This window comes from Schistocerca gregaria, chromosome 2, assembly GCF_023897955.1.
Source record: "Schistocerca gregaria isolate iqSchGreg1 chromosome 2, iqSchGreg1.2, whole genome shotgun sequence".
Classification (NCBI taxonomy): domain Eukaryota; kingdom Metazoa; phylum Arthropoda; class Insecta; order Orthoptera; family Acrididae; genus Schistocerca; species Schistocerca gregaria.
In genome coordinates this window covers 214,870,113-214,888,805 of record NC_064921.1, presented here as the reverse complement: position 1 = coordinate 214,888,805, position 18,693 = coordinate 214,870,113, and positions in this window count along the sequence as shown.

Below are 18,693 nucleotides of genomic sequence, written 5' to 3'. Positions count from 1 at the left end.
AGACACGTCTCTAGCTATAAGAAACTGGCGATCACGTAATCGGTCAGAGTCCAGTGCACATTTAGAACAGTAGACGAGTCGCAGACAGGGATTTCATATCCTGTGAGTCCTCACACACACGTTAAAATTAACGACAGCTACTCTGCCAATGACATTGTGTTCGTGAAGAGGTGTCATTTGGCTCGGTGAATGTGGCGAGCACACCACGAGTAGTAACAGAAATGATGGGGTAGTCACCTATTTGTGGGTCCTGTTTGGTTATCCTTTAACATTTAATCTCTGTATTCTGCAACCCACCTCACGGTATTTGGTGCAGGGTACTTTCGGCACCACCGTAATTTCCCTCCTTCCGTATGCCCCACGTGAACTGTACTGGGGAGAACGACCACTAACCTATCTCCGTATGAGCTCCAATTTCTCTGACAACATATCGCGGTCATATTTTTAAAAAATTCAAAAAGCAATCTCGCACACCACATGGAGTTCTCTGAATGGCACGGAATTAGGTAGATATGGTGTACATTTACTGACAAATGATTACTAATTCACAAAAATTGGATGATTTACTCAAGAGAAAGCGCTTCACAAATTGTGAAAGTCAATAACGTGTTGATCTAAGGATGTCCTCCTTAGAAACATCGTGTCAAATTCTGTCCAAATGGAGCGTTAGACAGTCAAAATCATGAGGTGGTTGGGCGGTCCTGCCCATACTACTCCAAACGTTGTCAGTTGGGGATAGATCACCGGCCGGTGTGGCCGAGAGGTTCTAGACGCTTCAGTTTTGAACCACGTGGCCGCTACGGTAGCAGGTTCGAATTCTGCCTCGGGCATGGATGTGTGTGATGTGCTTAGGTTAGTTAGGCTTAAGTAGTTCTAAGGTCTAGGGGACTGATGATCTCAGATGTTAAATCCCATAGTGTTCAGAGCCATCTGAACCATTTTTGGGGATAGATCCGGCTACCTTGCTGACCAAGGAAGGGACTGGCAAACAGGAAGACAAGCAGTAGAAACTTTCGCCAAATGCGGTCTGGCATTATCTTATTGCAAAGGAAGTCTAGGATGTTTTGCCACGAAGGGCAACAAATCAAGTTCTCTTGTATAGACTCTAGATTCTTACATTGGAGATTTTGAGTATTTTTTTTTACGCTCTCAAGCTTAATAAATGAACGTATCACGCAACGCTCTGTTCTCCTTTGGAGTCTCTCTACCTCTTCGGGGGTCCCAGACTGAGCAGCAACGCACACGAATTTGACTAACGAGTATTTGGTAAGCCACTTCTTTCGTGGATGAATTCCACCTCCTTAAGATCCTACCAGTTAAACTCAGTCTGGCAACTGATTCTCCTACAGTTACTTTTTTGTTGCCATTCCACATCAAGTCACTTCGGGCCGTTGTCACTGTCACCGGTGATTGAGCGACAATACCACAATCGAACAATATCTTCACTTATATGGGGACAATACCTGACGTTTATTCACGTTCAGGGGCACCTACTAGTCCCTGCACCAGCCGTCGACATGCTTCTGCATATCACCACCTTCTTAGAGTCAACAGTTCGTGGGGATTCTCACAACGCCCATTGGATCACTTACGTACACTTTACATGTTCAGTTAAGAAACGGTAACGGCAGAATGGTTCGGTCAGGACTTCTCGTGTCTTCGAAAGTGGGCTAAACATTGTGTGTAAAGTGACTAACTTATCCATCAGAGACACTTTAATCTTCCTAAACTTTCCCAAGTCGAATGCTGGCAGCGTGGTTATGAAGTGGGAACGGGAAGTTACAAACCCCAGATACGTCAAGGCCAGGCGGTCCTCATATACCAACAGACAGGGACGGTCGATCATTGCGGGGGATGGCTGAAAAAAAAATGCATGACATAAGGGGAAGGAAAAGCTGCAAACTGCTTGTGGTAGTTCAGCTATCACGTTGACTGTGCGTGGTGAGTTAAAAAAAATAGGGTACAGCTGTTGAACTGCTCCTCATTAGCAACACATTTCCGTAGTCAGTGTCAAGCGACGGTTGAGGTCGTATAAAGAGCGGCAATGGATGAATGGAAAGAAGTGATTTGGTATGACGAATCACACTGTACCTTGTGACAATCAGATCGAAGAGTTTGGATTAGGCGGATGCCTGGAGAACGTTACCTGCCATCACGTCTAGTGACAACAGTGAAGTGCGGAGGAGGTGATGTTTCTCCTCCTCAGGATTTGGTCCACCTATTACGTAGGTATAGTTCGGAGACGATGACTAATTGTATCGGCATGTCAATGCACCGGCTTTGGTAGATAGGAGACGGGTCAGTGGCAAAGGCCCAGGAATAATTTTGATCCGGAAATTGCAACAAGGATTTATTAGCTTAGTCTTTGACACAATATAAAGTGTTGTTCCTTAAAAAGAATATATCCACAGTCAATCATAAAATAACCTTCACTTCAACGAAGTTAATGAATACATGTAAGATAAATAAACAATACGAGGCTTATACACTACTGGCCATTAAAATTGCTACACCACGAAGATGACGTGCTACAGACGCGAAATTTATCCGACGGGAAGAGGATGCTGTGATATGCAAATGATTAGCTTTTCAGAGCATTCTCACATGTTTGGCACCTACAACGTGCTGACATGAGGAAAATTTCCAACCGATTTCTCATACACAGACAGCAGTTCACCGGCTTTCCTTGGTGAAACGTTGTTGTGATGCCTCGTGTAAGGAGGAGAAATAAGTACCATCACGTTTCCGACTTTGATAAAGGTCGGATTGTAGCCTATCGCGATTGCGGTTTATCTTATCGCGACATTGTTGCTCGCGTTGGTCGAGATCCAATGACTGTTAGCAGAATATGGAATCGGTGGGTTCAGGAGGGTAATACGGAACTCCGTGCTGGATCCCAACGGCCTCGTATCAGTATCAGTCAAGATAGCAGGCATCTTTTCCGCATGGCTGTAACGGATTGTGCAGCCACGTCTCGATCCCTGAGTCAACAGATGGGGACGTTTGCAAGACAACAACCATCTGTATGAACAGTTCGATGACGTTTGCAGCAGCATGGACTATCAGCTCGGAGACCATGGCTGCGATTACCCTTGACGCTGCATCACAGACAGGTTGGCCTGCGATGGTGTACTTCAACGACGAACCTGGGTGCACGAATGGCAAAACGTAAGTTTTCGGATTAATCCAGGTTCTGTTTACAGCATCATGATGGTCGCATCCGTGTTTGGCGTCATAGTGCTGAACGCACATTGGAAGCGTGTATTCGTCATCGCCATACTGGCTTTGAGCGGTGGACGTTACATTTCATATGTGTTACGACCCATGGCTCTACCCTTCATTCGATCCTTGTGAAACCCTACATTTCGGCAGGATAATTCACGACAGCATGTTGCAGGTCATGTAGTGGCCTTTCTGGATACAGAAAAGGTGCGACTGCTGTCCTTGCCAGCACATTCTCCAGATCTCTCATCAACTGAATGCGGGTGGTGAATGGTCGCCGAGCAACTGGCTAGTCACAATACGCCAGTCACTACTCTTGATGATCTGTGGTATCGTGTTGAACCTGCATTGGCAGCTGTACCTGTACACGCCATCCAAGCTTTGTTTCACTCAACGCCCAGGTGTATCAAGGCCGTTATTACGGTCAGAGGTGGTTGTTCTGGGTACTGATTTCTCAGGATTTATGCACCCAAATTGCGTGAAAATGTAATCACATGTCAGTTCTAGTATAATATATTTGTCCAATGAATACCCGTTTATCATCTGCATTTTGTCTTGGTGTAGCAATTTTAATGGCCAGTAGTGTATTAAGTGGACAAATTAAACAAATTCTACTTCAGGAAATTATCTAGATACTTCTAGATCACAGGTTTTGACAAAACCAGCCCGCTGCCGACTTGGAATAGTAACAGCAACTATTCAGGATAGCAAATAGTGCTGAAATATAAGAAACACCTTTAAATAATCAGTTTTAAAAAAGTTAAAAAACTTGCTTAAACAAGTGATAAATCTGGATCCAAAGCATGGGAGATGCCAAGTATATACTTTGCAACATTTAAAGATTATAGCAAATATACATAAAACAGTAATGATTCTTGAGTTTCTCCCGGCGTATTTGATAATCAAAATATCCACGGGTGTACTGCCGGTCTATAGTGTCCAACGGGCACGAGGATTCTGGTACAGACGTTGAGATACTGGGACATGGTTGTTAGAGAGGCCATCGAAATTCGCACCAATGACGACCTCATAAACCGTGACTGTGGCTATAATCTTAGCAAGGCTTGGGAACCAGCGATTGGGTTAATCAAGAGTAAATCGAGCAAACGCATAGTTGTGACGACCACGGAGGACAGAGCCGTCACACCGACGTCATCTCAGACGCCGTCGCAATCTGTTCCACCGCGCTACCGTGGTGCGGGGTGCGGACGGCGGAGGGAGCGCGCCGCGGGCGGAGGGTATTTAAATCGGCCGCCGCCGCGACCGAACCCAGTTCCCCCTGAGCAGCCATAGCGTACGGATCTCCGTGCCGGCGCGTTCACAGGAGCTCAGTCCGTCAGTTCACCTGATGATGGCGACATGTTTGATCACCGAAATATTGTGCCCGTTGGACACTATAGACCGGCAGTACACCCGTGGATATTTTGATTATAAAACAGTTATGTTTAAGCGCTTCGGAAAATATGTTCTGCAATGGCACTCCCAAAGCTGTCATATAGCTTAAGACAAACAAAATGGTTGTACAGGGTCCTCAGCTCAGTTAATAACTTAAGACATTTAATATATTTGTGTAGATACCGTCTTCCGTAACTGCAATGAAAGTCTACTAGGGACAAACGCGTTTCGCTTCATTCTACAGCATCTTCAGTGGTCACTGTAAAAGTATTTTTTTTCTGTTACAATTTTGTTTGCTGAGATTATGAGCAGTTTGCGTGCTTTAACTTACTAATATAAACAATATTAACTCATGTTTTGTTTTTGTTTACGTCATTCCTCCGGTTTTTCCAAGTATATGTGTTAGTTTTTAACACAGTAACAGTAAACATACTCAGGTTTTTATGTGTTGTGAAGTATCACTATCATCTCTCCATGTCACGGGTTTTCTTTCGCTATTGCGAGATGCATTAGTCCTTTGTTTGTTTTGGTAGTGGTGGCAGCGTCTGCTATTACAGTTGAAAAAGACGGCATTTAACCTGTACAAGCAGTATAGCTGCAGCTCCAGAAATAAGACACCGGAAAACAAAGAGTACAAAATGTATTTAATCCAGCTTTCAACCGTTATCATTCGACCCAGAGAGAGATAAAGAAAATAACATCACTCACAATAGATAAAACTGATGAGCAGTCTCTTGAAATATCAAGCACAAGTAGCATGATAAGTCCTCAGAGCCAAATTTCCGGTGACGTCGGAAGAGACAGTTGTAGCATAAAGCTTTCACCAAATAATCTTTTCCTCTGCGACCTTCCTGAAGTATCCGTTTCATAGTCGTCATGTCATGTGCACAGAATTATTGATCCACTAAAATTAACTTCTTAAGGCGCTACTCGAAGTTAACAGCGACACGTGGACTGCAGAATCTGCCAGGAAGTAGAAGGCGCCAAGTAGAGGTCTCTCACTCCATCAGAGCATGGAATATTTAGGCAGTAACGCGCCTCCAACCCATCACCGGCTTAACTGCAGCACACGGCTCACTCCGCCGGCGTGACCGACTGCTTAATCTGCGTAGCCTGGCTGCCCTCCATGGGCGCGGGAGGTAAACATGTTCCCACGCGTTAGGTCTTGCACGGGTCCTGCCATAAAGCAGCATCTGGAGGGAATTATTTGTGGTCAGTGACACTGCTGAAACTGGCGCACACTCAGAAAACTCACTAAAAGTATCCCCAGCTGTGTTCTAGTCGTCATAAAAGCGATGGGTGGGCACAACACACATTAGTTTCCACTAATAGGTGTCCAGATACAGTTGCTGTCTCAAATTATTCCCCTGGGGTATGCACAAAATTACATTTCTTTTGAACATTTGCATCAGTAGATTTCTTCTCGTTGAGAACGTGTTGAGCTCTGTACTCCTGTACTCCTATCACAAATCCGTTTCGATACTAGGTAACCTTGTAACTTTTTTTCACTTAGCTACGGCGAGGAACTGCGCTGCATACAGGGTGCGGCGCTTAAATACGGAAATAATTCAATTTGAATATCCCGACGGAGATCGCGATTGGCGTTCTTCTAAGCCACAGGCATCAAGAAAATACTCAGCACATCAGAATGATCGAGATGTTAAGGACAAGTGCGGAGTACAACGGAAGAGCCGCGATTATCCAAAGTCTTCGCGTTGTGAGTTCCCCACTGAAAAAGTTCGATTGTTTGGGTATCCGATATCAACTGTTTACAATATTGTGACCAAGCATATTGCTTCGAAGAAGTGTTGGGAAGGTGTTCGGCAAACCCGGAGTGCAAACCTCATTCAAGAAAACGCGTATGTCATGAACTGCGGCAGACATTGAAAAGGCTCCGGCGCTGATTTCGGCAGACCTGTGGCAACCGCTGAGGAAACTGGAGTCGGTACTAAACATCAGCGAGTGAAGAATGCGTCGGAATGCAAGGGGAGACTTCGTCTTAGCCATTTAGTCAAAAACTGGCTCTTGGATAACATTCACATGTTCCGCTCAAAGGAGTTCTGGCCCCCGAATATCCCAGATTTGAACCTCCTCGAGTACTACCTTGGGAGCGTAGTCGAAGCAGTTACTAATAAGGCGAGGCACCCCAATGTCTCGTCTCAACGCACCGCTACCGAAGCAACATTCAAGAATATGGGCGGCGCTGTTTTAAAGAGTGTGTGTGACCGCTTCAGGACAAGACTGAAGGCAGTCATTGTGGCTGAAGTGGAATACATCGAGTAATGTTACTCCTGAAACATACCATAACACTACTTGTATGTAAAAGGATTGTCATTTTCATTTGTATCTTGTTTTAATAAGTTTGCTTTAAAAATGTTTCATTTGTCCGGATTTAAGGGCCGCATCCCGTATATTCCGAGTGTGTAGGTACGCGGTATCAACATGTGCGTCGTTGTCTGCAGTGCGCTGGACATTCACGGAATTGATATTGTATAGATTATTACTAATCGAAATTGCTCAATTCAGAACCACACGAAATAGGTAATTTATAACACCAAATTCGTTTCCGCTTGTTTGGTTTTCCAGTACTTTTTCATTCTTGCTATGTGTTGTTCTTTTCTTTCTTCCGTCTTGTTTTTCTTCCCCTCTCTTTTGAGTTTCCTCTTGGAGACCTTGACTTTTTCCAGTTTTTCCCCGAAATAATGTCGCCTGTCATTGTTATGCCGAGCACCTGTAGAAGTTTCGTAATTTCTATAAACCATGAAAATAGGGTTTTTGTATCTTTGTCAAACTAGGTGAATATTTTTTTCACCCTTCTGTTACGCATTCTTTTTAAATGACTATAAAATGTATTCCTCCGCTTTCTCATCTTATCTGCTTTATTCTCAGGTTTTTAATACATCATAGTGTCTAGCGGAGGTGATATTCCATGGGCATTAAACACATTCCATATATTTCTTGAACAGATTAAGGTCAAGGATATAGGTATATAATAGGTGAATCACTCTGACATGATGTCAGCGATATAACTACACAAATATGTGTAACTGACCGGCAGGGAGGGAACCAAGTTATTTCCAATCTCTTGGTAGCTTTCTTTGCTGCAGTGACCAACGATAGATTGTTGCCTGAAGGGGAGCAAGTAAACACTCCTAATCGGCGTCGAATTGCAAATGTATCTTACCCAGTCCAGATGCTTTTTCTCAGTTACCAGGTTGTAAAGTGGGACATTTTATAATGTTTACAGTATATTTAAAAGGAACAGAAATGGCGACTGGGGTGGTTTGGGTAGCAAAATTGGGAGTGAATCTAGTCGTCAGATGATTAACTTGTTACTATTCATCTACCAGGTTGTCCACTACACAACCATTTATTAGTTTTGTGGTTGACTAGGAGGCTGAGGTCTGGATGTGCATCGAAACATAAAAGCCATTCTAAGGAACAGTCAATAAATTAATAAAAAACCACTGATACATATTGAAAACTAAATTAAATGATACGGGAATCGTCATTTGGGACAAGGCTGTACGCTGATAACTATATAAGATTCAATCGCGAATTTATTTAGCGTTCGAGTCACTGAAGATCTGTAGCACGCATGGTCATTGGGTGGTGTTACTGAACCAGAAAGGTCGGATTACCTGCCTAAGAAGATTATAATCAATACCTATGATTATAGCTTTCTTAATAACAAACTCTCTTTCACCACATGAAGCGGATTTTAGTTTAGTGCCAACTAATGAGGCACGTTAATTTTCTGTGGTAAGAATGAAAAGTAATTTAGCTATAAATGTCTGCCTCGTGTCTCCCACGTGTGAAGTGATCGTGCCGGATCGGAGAAGAAATTAAGCCCTCCAACTACAATTGTGTAGTGCTGGCCTGAAATTCGTAGCGTTAGTCGCAAGGAAATAAATGAGGCAAGACCAAAAATGCACAATTGTGCATTCAGCGTCTGAAAGGGCTACTGTACTTTCTCCTTTGTAAAAATTGACCTTGGTATTTAGTATTTTAGGTGCCTATGTACTATGTATGAATGGAATATGCGAGTCATTTAATATGTAGCTGCACTAGTCTTCTTTCTTTTCCTCCCATGTACGCAAATAATTTCACTCTCTAATAGGTTATTCCGACCAGTTTTTCGATACCGTGTTTGTTTAATAGACATATTTACTGTAGTGCCAAAAATATACTTGGCATTTCGCTGCGTCACGAGTGAATAAATCCCGTTTGTAAAAGAGAGAAAATGCCTGCTGGTCATGCAAATAGTTTTATTTTGCTGCCAATCAGTTGAGTATCCAGTCCCGATGATATTTTGTTAGGGAGGCCAGTATGTTCACAGTGATTTGCATAGAGAAAACTAGCCAATTATTCGGTATGTACCTTTCCCTCATTGCTGTCATGAATCTAATCCGTCAGGCAATACCCAAGGTAACGCAAGTTCCGACAGACCGTACGACGTCGGGATTCACGTTTCATTGTTTGCTTTAAACGTATTATGAAATTCTTAACAAGTGTTAACATCTGTTGAGGGGTGGTGTGATGATTAAAAAGTGGATTTAATAGGCAAACATCACATTTATTATACAAAGTATCTTACTAGTGGATATAAAAGACAAGTACTCATAGCTATTGAAATTCAAATCTAACCTCTCACAATGTAATCCTATCTAACTGGGTTGAAATACGTCTTCAGCAGTAGAATCTCTTTCTACAGGGAATAAGGTAAAGTTATTAGATGGGGAAAGGAGACTGTGTGCCCGAAATGGACCATTGAGGAAAGAAAATTACGATAGTGCTTCCAAAGAACTGGCAATAATAAGCACGCTAACTATATCGGTAGGACGATTAGAGCAACAAAATGGACACGAGAATGAGATTTTCACTCTGCAGCGGAGTGTGCTCTGATATGAAACTTCCTGGAAGATTAAAACTGTATGCCGGACCGAGACTCGAACTCGGGTCCTTTGCCTTTTGCGTGCAAAGTGCTCTAAAAACTGAGCTACCCAAGAAAGACTCACGCCTCGTCCTCACAGCTTTACTGGCGCCAGTACCTCGTCTTCTACTTTCCAAACTTCACAGAAGCTCTCCTGCGAGAGGCAAAGGTACCGAGTTCGAGTCTAGGTCTGGCACACAATTTTAATCTTCCAGGAAGTTTCAAAATAGACACCGTGAGCATCTTCACGTAACTTTAGCGCAACTCTTTATACGATTCTCCGATCATTCTAAAGCAAAGTTATTACTATTAAAGTGAACATGAAAGTTTATCATTTAACTCTACCAACGAATTACGCACTCGCCACATGATTTCAGTATCTCGCACGAAACAACAGGATTCTATCTTTTTACTTTTGAATCCTCCAATTCTCACTCGAAATATTTAACACACGAATGAAAGAAAAGGAGTAAAAGCCAAATTCATAAAAATAAGGATGAAAAGCGTTCATAGCATTTTCATACAAATCGGATAACGGATAAGGCATAAGCACAATTACCAAAGCGGGTCAAAAATAAATGAATTTCACACGCAGTAAGTAGAAAATTAACCAAGTTATATAGGGGAACAAGAAAGCGCCGATGTTTTCAAGTTTAGTGATTTCCTAATTGAAACACACAGCGACTAAATGTAATTTGCTGTCCACTAGTAACGCACATGCTTTCCGACTAAGGGGTCGTAATGACTGCACGACACCAAGACACCTCTGTCACTTGTCCAGAGCTGTGGCCAAATTTCTTTAAGGAGAGGGAGGAAAGGCCCGCTCCAGTAGCCAACAAGGGTGGACACAAAAGCCGCTAGAACTACTTGCCGTTTTATCAGACTACCTGAACGAGGCAGGAAGTCTTGTGGTTCGCTAACTTTGGTTCAGGGAGACCTCTTTGCGACACCAAAAGTACATGAAAAGGAATATTCGAATGGTTGAATTGTTGATCGGGCAATAAGGAAAGGGACTTCTTTGGCTTCTACAAATCATTCAGATCACTCGCCCAAGCTTTCAAACACTACGGACAAGTTGAGAAAAGGAAACCATCGTCATTACAGGAGAGAGACTGCTGCATTTAAGGAAAAGTAAAACAAAATACCTTGCTTCCATCCTCATTCAAGTGTCAGGGTGATATTGATGTAGCAAATTAAAGAGCAACAAGATCATGCCGTCGCAAGACTGAAAATGAAGTACATTAGGGAAGGAGTGTGAAAGAAGCGCATGTCTTCCTTAAGTGTTGAGGATTCTATCTTTTGGCACGCAACATTTCTATCATGTATTTTTATTTATAACAAATAAATAGTATCTTTATGATTATGTTAAATAGCTCATTTTATATTAGATCTCAGCCATTAAGATATGATGTACTGTATACATTTATGCTCTCTCTGCAGAGATTTACTGTTCCACATAATTTCACGTACAAATATTAATAAATTATTTAATACAAAAATTGTGATAGTTTTTGTGATTTCAAAGCTATCTTTTATCTTCCGTAGCTTTTTCGCAAGTGACTTTAGTGTTTTAGAAAGAGAAGGATGAAATTTTATGGACATATGAGGAGGATGCATAAAAGCAGGCTCACAAGACAAATCTCTGAGATAGTAAACAAAAGCAAAAACATGACAAAGTGGATCACTGAAGCTGGAGAAGACATTAAAGAACTGGGGATCACACAAGAAAACATAAACAATAGAGAACAGTTTAGAAACACCATACAGAAACACACACTTAAACAAGAACATGTGGAGAACAGAACGGGAAGAAGATGGTCGGAAGAACGCAAGAGAGAACACAGTGAACGTATGAAGAGAATTTGGGAAGAACGTATAAAATACAGACACAGTCAGATTGTCTCCATGCTTCTAGCGTCCACAGTTACGCGGTGGCTGGGTGATCCTTCTTCCCCGTGGGAAAATCCAGGCAATATATACTCATTGACCGACCAGCTGCGTACCTTCCTCTCGCCACATTCTTAGCGGCCCTTACTTAATGGTCTGGCTTGGCCACTACGCTGCAACTGTCCTACCCCATGTCCCTAAACAGATCTACCGCACTATGACCAGTATTCTCGTATCTACATGATCAGTGGCATGTAACGTTACACACTCCTACTGTGCCATATTAGCCTGCTACAAGTAACACCAGACAGACAATCGAACACTTAAATGTCTTTACTTTACCTAATTAATTATTTTGGTGCCAAAACATATGTATTAAAATTGTGGTAGTGATTTAGCCAGCATGATTAATGCTTGCCAAAGAGCATCAAATGAGTGTAATCACAAATAATTCCATAGAACCCAATACAACTATAAATCAAATTATTCAGATTATATGTTTCCAATCATTAGTTCATTTGTCGATTTGTAACTAATATATATCCACATTTGTTCCTTATGTACACCATACTTTTATTAATACGCTTCTTTCAATATGATGATGTGTATTTCCAATGGTTTCTCCTAGAGTATATCGTTTGCTCCTTTCAACAGTTAAGTTACAGATTTTCCACTCACATATATGTACAGAGCCAGCAGTGTTGTGCACCCATCGTCAGCCAAACCATAAAAATACCATAAAAGTTCATAAACATGTTTTGACAAGTTCACTCTATTACCGGTATAGACAGATCTGTTCTGTTATTACTAGATCTTGTACATGTTACAAGATCCAATGATGGCACCACAGATCTGTCGAAACATTTAATCAATAAAAAAGATTTCGAAGCGATCTTCGCGAACCTGATTTTAAAGAATAATATAACAGGTCAGATCACCTCAAACAATTGACACAATGTCAAACACGTATTCCAAATAGCTGATTGCTTTCATAAGCAGACCCATTACATCAGTAAGCAGGTTACGTAAACTCTTCCCTCGATCTTCTACATCTACATCTACATGACTGCTCTGCAATTTACACTTACGTGTCCGGCAGAGGGTTCTTGGAACCACCATCAGACTAATTCTCTACCGTTCCATTCTGTAACACCACGTGGGGAAAATGAACAATTACATCTTTCTGTACAAGCTTTGATTTTTCGTACTTTATGATGATGATATATATATATATATATATATATATATATATATATATATATATATATATATATATATATATATTTCAGATCCCTCTTGAAAGCAAGCTGAGTAAGAATATTTTCATCATTGTCATCCAAAATTGCTTCATTAATTACATCACCATAACTACACCACAAAATATCATATTCATTCACTTACATATGCATGTCATGTAGTCCATCATCTACAACAACATTGCTGTAAGTACAAACCGTACTCACCACACGCTGAATAACATCATATTTACCAACCGTACAATTCTCCTCACAACTATTTCTATTGTTATATATATTTTTGCCGCTAGAGCCAATATCTACTTTTACTTCTTCTTCTGATACCTACTGCAGGTATTTCAATAATTATCACTGAACTTAAGCCAGTATTGTCTTCAAAATCTAATGCCCAAGGTACTGTATATATGTCAGTCATTTCTTCAGTTCGAAAATTGGTTTGATCATCATTAAACACACTTTTATTCCGTTATTGCAGAATTAAAATTTTTGATAGAAACCAAGTGACATTTCACTAAGTAGGGCGCTTCTGCCACCTAGAGAGCAGCGTAGTCACCGAAAGTCAAGACAGGATGTCCAAAGTACACACAAACTGGGAGCGCTTTTCATCAGGCTAACATCTGACTATGTGAGAGTGATTCAGCACTTCGACGACTATGCGGTGCAGACAGGTCGCTCTATTTTAACGAAGCTAAATGTAGTAACGTACCTAGAGGTGTCATAAGGACGTCGCTAATGATGCAAACTTTGCATAAAGGAATGGTCCCAAATACTTCAGTTAAACACTAGAGCAGCTCAAAGCATTGAGAGTGGTGGTGAGGATGGTGGCTGGGATTATCTTCCTTGGATGAAAAACCGATCTGAGCATCTGGAAGCTGTTCAACTTGCGTTCTGGACGCCTGTGTCACCACTACTGGGGCAGTACAAGTAGCTCTATGTTTCGCTCACCGCTCTGTGCTATCACGCTGCTGTTGGGTCTTCCACCTTCACGTCATATCAACAACCGACTAGACGTGTTTGCAGTGTTCTGAGATACAGCCTAAGCCCAGCTTCACTCATCGACAGCCCTGAAGCTCCGGCAGACAGTCACAGTCCCTCTGGGCTGCGGAGACGCCTGGTCACCGTGTCCTCCTAAAAGCTGCGGCACTGATCGTAGGCAACGCCAAGACCTGCGATCAACAAGTTCCTCAATGGGCACTGACGTGCCACTTCGGACTTTGAAGCAGTGAAGATTCAGCACGGTTGCTGACAGACAGAGCTGGAAAGAAGACGGAATGATTGTAAAACCTCTCTCCAGCAGATAATGGTTGATTGAAACATGATTCATTAGCCCCCTGGAGCCTCACGGATTCACTCATGCCTCTATTCTCTCGGTCTCCTCATAACAACATGATCTAGTTTCGGGTCACAGCAATTAAAACTGCTTTGATCATTATTAAAGATAATTTCATCGTATTTGCTGTAATTATTATTCCTGTTACTGTATGTATTAACTTCCGGCTAAAACTCTGTTTCTTCCTATAGAAATCTGCATGCAGTGTATACTCACGTGTTGCAATGCTGCGCCCCTGTCTAGTTCTTCTCATTGCATTGTTATCAGCAGACCTATAGTGAGGTCACTATTAGTTCCCTAAACGTCTGCCTTGAAAATTAGCGTTTGGAGGATCACCATCAAAGTGTCACCTACCACATGAGACCTTAAGGACAGAATTAGAATTTAATCCACGACATTGGTGCGGAGTCTGATTAGGAACTTTACACCACCACCTCTCCTCACCTTGTCAGAAACGTTAAGGAAAAGACACCAATCACGTGTGACATCCCCGGGCAGTTTACCCTTCCAAATTAAGGCCGCGCCCGGAGCAGGCAGTAGTAAAAGTGAAATGAAATACTTCCCTGCGTAGAAACACAAGCTTTCCAGAAAGTGAGAAATATGTTAGCATCTATATGATGTTTAAATGATGAAGTGGGCGATAAACAGCTAAAACAGAAGAGAATAGAAACTTTTCAGATGTAGTGCCACAGAAGAGTAATGAGGACAAGATGAGTAAAAAAGCAGGACTCCGTCTTCAGGCGACAATTAGCCCATCGGGACCATCCGACCGCCGTGTCATCCTCAGATGAGGATATGGATAGGGGGGGCGTGTGGTCAGTACACCGCTCTCCCGGTAGTTATGATGGTTTTCTTTGACCGGAGTCACTACTCTTCGGTCGAGTAGCTCCTCAGTTGCCATCACGAGGCTGAGTGCACCCCGAAAAATGGCAACAGCGCATGGCCGCCCAGATGGTCACCCATTCAAATGCTGGCCTCACCCGACAGCACTTAACTTCGGTGATCCGACAGGAACTGGTGTATCGACTGCGGCAAAGCCGGTGCCCAGATTAGTAAAAGGAATAGTGTAAATGTACTAATGAATCGGATCAAACCGAAATTAAATTTACAGAAGGTCTTGAATAAAGAAGAGATAGGTTGACAGGTGATGTTGATATATTATGGAGCAAGTAAGAATAATTTGGTGAATGTTCATCTAGCAAACAAATCACGGGCCATACTTCGCATCATCTCAACATTAGTGTAGGCAAGCCACCTATGAAATCCTACCACCAGGTGCTAGAATATTGCCGGCACAATATGATGCAATTCCGCAGTCTTCCGTAACATTGCGCCCGGATTCCACATGTCACGACAAAAAACAGCATTTCAGTAGCCACCTATGTCATTGGTGGCGATTTTCTGTCTCGACATGGCTAGCGAGAACGACTATAAATATCGTTGCTCGGCCCTTAGCTACACTTCTATTTCTACTCTACTGGCCATTAAAATTGCTACACCAAGAAGAAATGCAGATGATATACGGGTATTCATTGGACAAATATACTACACTAGAACTGACATGTGATTCCATTTTCACGCAGTTTGGGTGCATAGATCCTGAGAAATCACTACCCAGAGCAACTACCTCTGGCCGTAATAACAGCCTTGATGCGCCTAGGCATTGAGTCAAGCAGAGCTTGGATGGCTTGTACAGGTACAGCTGCCCATGCAGCTTCAACACGATACCACTGTTCATCAAGAGTAATGACTGGCGTATTGTGACGAGCCAGTTGCTCGGCCACCATTGACCACACGTTTTCAATTGGTGAGGGGTCTGGAGAATGTGCTGGCCAGGGCAGCAGTCGAACATTTTCTGTATCCAGAAAGGCCCGTACAGGACCTGCAACATGCATTATCCTGCTGAAATGTAGGGCCGGCTGGTGTAGCCGAGAGGTTATAGGCGTTACAGTCCGGAACCGCGCGACCGCTACGGTCGCAGGTTCGAATCCTGCGTCGGGCATGGATGTGTGTGATGTCCTTAGGTTAGTTAGGTTTAAGTAGTTCTAAGTCCTAGGGGACTGATAACAGGTTTAAGTAGTTCTACGTTCTAGGGGACTGATAACATCAGAAGTTAAGTCCCATAGTGCTCAGAGCCGTATGAACCATTTTTTTAAATGTAGGGTTACGCAGGGATCGCATGAACGGTAGAGCCACGGGTCGTAACACATCTGAAATGTAGCCTCCACTGTTCAAAGTACCGTCAATGCGAACAAGAGGTGACCGAGACGTGTAACCAATGGCACCACATATCAACACGGCGGGTGATACGCCATTATGGCGAAAACGAATATACGCTTCCAATGTGCGTTCACCGCGATGTTAGCACACACGGAAGTGACCATTATGATGCTGTAAACCGAACCTGGATTTATCCGAAAAAATAACGTTTTGCCATTCGTGCACCCAGGTTCGTCGTTGTGCACACCATCGCAGGCGCTCCTGTCTGTGATGCAGCGCCAAGCGAAACCGCAGCCATGGCCTCCGAGTTCATCGTCCGTGCTGCTCCAAACGTCGTCGAACTGTTCATGCAGATAGTTGTTGTCTTGCAAACGTCCGCATCTGTTGACTCAGTGATCGTGACGTGGCTGCACGATCCGTTACAGCCATGCGCATAAGATGCCTGTCATCTCGGCTGCTAGTGGTACGAGGCCGTTGGGATCCAGCACGGTGTTCTGTATTACCGTCCTGAACCCACCGATTTCATATTCTGCTTACAGTCATTGGATCTCGAACAAAGCTAGCAGCAATGTCGCGATTCGATAAACCGCAATTGCGATAGGGGACAATCCTACCTTTAGCAAAGTCTGAAACGTGATGGTACGCATTTTTCCTTCTTACACGAGGCATCGCAACAACTTTTCACCAGACAACGACGGTCAAGTTCTGTTTGTGTATGAGAAATCTGTTGTAAACTTTCCTCATGTCAGCATGTTTTAGGTGTCGCCACCGGTTCCAACCTTGTCTGAATGATCTGAAAAGCTAATCATTTGCATATCACAGCATCATCTTACTGTCGGTGAAATATAGCGTCTGTAGCACGTCATTTTCGTGGTGTAGCAATTTTAGTGGCCATTTGGGCACTTTGACTGATTCCAAGACACCAGAGTACAGCCAAAACCGAGACGATATGCACACCATTTGTCGGTCGAATGTGGGGCCAGGTTTCAATACTGGGTAGTAGCAACATCAGTCAGCTGTGGGCCTAGGTGTTTCTGCTACATCTCGTGACTGGGTCTCGAGCCCATCTCTCTGTATGACAACTACATGTAGGGTGTTTTCGTCTGCCAGTCTAACGTCTAACGGACACACGTACGCTGCTAGGAGTTATGGTGAGACGTCAACCGCTGCCTGGGAGGTGACAGATTAATATACGGAAGTCATGAAAAATCAAGAATGTTTATACTGATTGAGTCCTTTAGAATCCACGTTCAACTTGATTCTGGTCGAACGCAACCCACAGTTGCAGCACACGCATTTCTGGAACAAACGTGGCCGTCCTGGCCATGTAATTACACTAGTAAAAATGAAGCAAGAAAAGATGAAATCGTTGACGTCTTAATATCCATTTTTCTATTTACGCTCCATAATATCTACTGTAACATGCTCTTACTAAAAAATGAAATGCGGTTTTTTTATGATTGGACGACGTTGTTTACCTTCTATATCTTGAACGATACCGTAATTGTCATCCACGTCAACAATTTCAGGAACTGGACGATAATTTTACACTCACAATAGTCTCATAAACTGTGGAGAGTAAAGCATTGGAATTCATTTCTGGTAATAACTGCTCAAAGCGCTCATAACTAAAGACATGACGACTGAGGACTGAAAACTGTATCCTAAAACTTCGTTTTTCCGAGTAACAATACGTTGATATGAATCGAAAGGCAGCCTGTAAGGAAGATATAAACGTGTGGTCCGAATAAACATTAAAAGCGATTAGCTAGGTCTTTCTTTCTTCATTATGCTCATCGATTTCTTTGTAAAGTGATATATCTAAGATGTACACAAAGCAACTTTTTGGATGAGGTACCAACGCTTACAAACTAACAGAATTATGGAAATATATTCAAAAAATAAACAAGTCGCACTACGAAGAATTATCTGAAGGGATGGAAATTGGTAGACGCAACGTAGATGTACAAACAAACAAATTATTGCAGCTTCAGAAATAATGGTTGATTTATTCGAGGGAAAATGCTTCACAAATTGAGCTAGTTAAAAACGCATTGGTCCATCTCTGGCAGTTCTTTGGTGTGGCACTGATTGGTTAAGTTGTTGAATGTGCTCCTGAGGGAGAACTTGCGAAATTCTGTGAAACCGGCGTGTTAGATCATCAAAGTACCCAGCTCGTTGTTGTGCCAAATATCCTCAGTTGGGGAGAGATCCGGTGACCTTGCTGGCCAATGTAGGGATTGGCAAACACGAAAATAAACTGTAGAAATTCTCGCCGTTTACGGGTGGTCATTATCTTACTGAAATGTAAGCCCAGGATGAAGGGTGTTGAAGCTGGGCATAGCATATCGCCGACGTACCGCTGTGTTGCAACCAAGCCGCGGATGACAACCAATGAGGTCATGTTATGAAAAGAAGTGACACCCCATATCATCACAGCTGGCTGTCTA